Source organism: Dendrobium catenatum, unplaced genomic scaffold (genome assembly GCF_001605985.2).
Source record: "Dendrobium catenatum unplaced genomic scaffold, ASM160598v2 fragScaff_scaffold_1557, whole genome shotgun sequence".
Lineage (NCBI taxonomy): Eukaryota > Viridiplantae > Streptophyta > Magnoliopsida > Asparagales > Orchidaceae > Dendrobium > Dendrobium catenatum.
In genome coordinates this window covers 3,162,819-3,165,567 of record NW_021320019.1, presented here as the reverse complement: position 1 = coordinate 3,165,567, position 2,749 = coordinate 3,162,819, and positions in this window count along the sequence as shown.

The window sequence follows — 2,749 nt, the reverse complement described above, 5'->3', positions numbered from 1 at the left end:
TCATATTGCTTTCTAAAGCAGATTTTTAGTAAAAAAATCTTTTGAATTAAAAAATTTATATTAGAAAATAGTTTTTAAAAACAGTAAGAAAACTACCACAAACAAAAACTTTAATCTTTCGATATACGATTTATAGCTATTTTATGGATAGAAGGTTAGTGAGCTTGTTGATAAATGATGTTTTGATGACTTAATAAATGTTTTAATAATTATGTCCACTTAGGCTTTCGTTGGTTGATAGGCGAGCATTGTTGGGAACCCCCCATTCCGGATTCGAATCCCCTCTACTACGGCCTCGCCTTTTTAATGGGACAAAGCAAGTGTGGACCCAATGCCGATGGGTGGTCTCACTAGGATCCGTCGAGGGATCAGTTATGCCGCTAAGTGCTCACTTTAGAGTGACAGCAGAAAAATATCCCCGTTCCAAGAAATATATATATATCTCGCTCTTTCTATGAATTAATTCAATTACTTGTAGATGTTATAACATAGTTTCTGCATTGGATTTTAGTAACTTGTAGAAACCGTTAGTATAAACGGTGTGGCATAAACAACAGGAGCCATGTCCCAATCCTTCTCTCTTAAAGCTAGTTCAGATGTTCAGGACATTTCATCTTGAGAAATTTCTAAGGATTCGTTTGAGACAATTTTTTTGTTGCTTTCTAAAACAACTTTTTAGTAAAAAAAAAATTGAATTAGAAAATTTTATATAATAAAATCGTTTTAGAGGCAGTACAAAAGCTGTCCCAAATGAAGCCTAAATATGCAAATTGAAGCATTCAAAAGCTCCTTCAAATTGGGGGTTTAGTTTGCATGCAATGAAACTGGGCCTGATAGTTTTCCTTCTGGAGGGTTGTTCAGTATGTCTATCAACGAGGGAAGAGGTGAGGATGAGAATAATAGGAGAAAGTAGGCTTGATCTGGTGAGGGTTGTAGTCATAGGAGATAATTCTTAGATGAATTGCACAAGAGGAGCTATGTGTAGATTAGGCTAAGGAGCAGAACCCCACGAAGAGATGAGGTGGAGGCACAAAACTTCTGAGCAAAACTGAAAGCAAAATGGACCAAAACTGAAAGCAAAATGGGCCCAAAATTAACCCACTTTTAACACATCTGACTTGAACCGATTTGTTTGTCCAAACAGATTAAAAATTTAGTCCAGAACCTGACCCAACCCGTTAACCCGATAGATTGCAACAGGCAATCACGAGCAAGCAAGCATAAGGGCTGGCAAGTGAGAGAGCGAGATCAAGCCGAGCGCAAAGAGTGTGAAGCAAGATGAGTGGCCAAGATGTGGATGAATAAACGAACTTTTATTTGGTCCGGTGAACATACGTAGAGCTACGTTCGGTCGGCACTAAGATGGCAGGCACAAAACGAGAAACACCGAGTAAATACCGAGCAATACCAATAATAACTAGAAATATCATTACGCGAAGACAAAATACTGAGTAATACCGAGCAATATCGAGCAATACCGAGTAATACCAAAAAATACCGAGTTTTTTCTAGAAAAACATGGTATTTTTTGGTAATACTCAGTATTGCTCGGTATTACTCGGTATTAATCTTCCCAGAGTGATATTCCTCGTTATTATCAAATAATACCTAACAATACTGACCAAATACCGAGCAAAAATCGAGTAACAATCCTCTGACCAAACATAAATCTACGTCCGATCAGAGGACGTAATAAAAGTTCATGAATGAGTTAAACAAGTTTTATTTAAATTTGTGAGTTATTCGAACCCGACCCAATATTTCAATTGGGTTGAAACTTAAACCCAAAGCCAATCCATTTGTTTAATGAATTAAACCAAACCTAAAAATTTTGAGTCGAATTTTCAAGTTGTCATACATTAACACCCCTACCTAGAGCCATATGGTAAAAAGATCGAGGGTCACAATTTTCAGATAATAACCACAATTTTATTCATCTACTATTTTTATACATTTTGTCACAACTTTTCAAAAAAAATTATAATAAGAACTTACTTTCTGCAGCCTGAGTAATTAAATTATTTTCTCTATCATACTTTTACAATAAATTTTATAAAAAATTACATCCATCCCAAATAAACCCTAAATTTTAATTGGAGCTAAATGGCTAGTATAATACAAATAGTTACTACTTCCATTCATTACATCGCCACTTGGCACAAATTCTTTAAAAATAAACTAAAAGTTCATTTTATTGCTTGAAATAAAAATATATTTTTAAAGATAATTTATTTATTATTATTTAATTTATGAATAAAATAGAACCATCTTACGTTAAAAAAAACATTACAAGATTTTAAATTAATATTAAGGATAAAAATCTATCTCAAATGATTAATTTAGATAGTTTAAATTCAAACAGAATAGCCAAAAATAAAATAAAATAAGGTAATGGTTAACCACTAAAATACCCAGATCTCGCCTTTAACTCAGATAAATTGTGAACCAACACAGATTCTAATGAAGTGATCAAGTATGATCATACAATCCAATAAACACTATATAACATAATATTTCAGAACTCAGCACTTAAGCTCAGCAATCAACTGTAAGAGAACGAGTGAAGAAAGCTTACTCAGGTGAGGAAGCTTCTCTCAAGTACCAACACTAGATGGCTAAAAATAGCTCACATAAACCTGGTTAAATTATCAAAAGAAGAATTCTAATCATTTGGGAAGGTGACCGGCCTGATGGGAAGCTTCTTCTGGATTCCTTCCATCCACATTTGCATTCAGTGAACCAACACAGA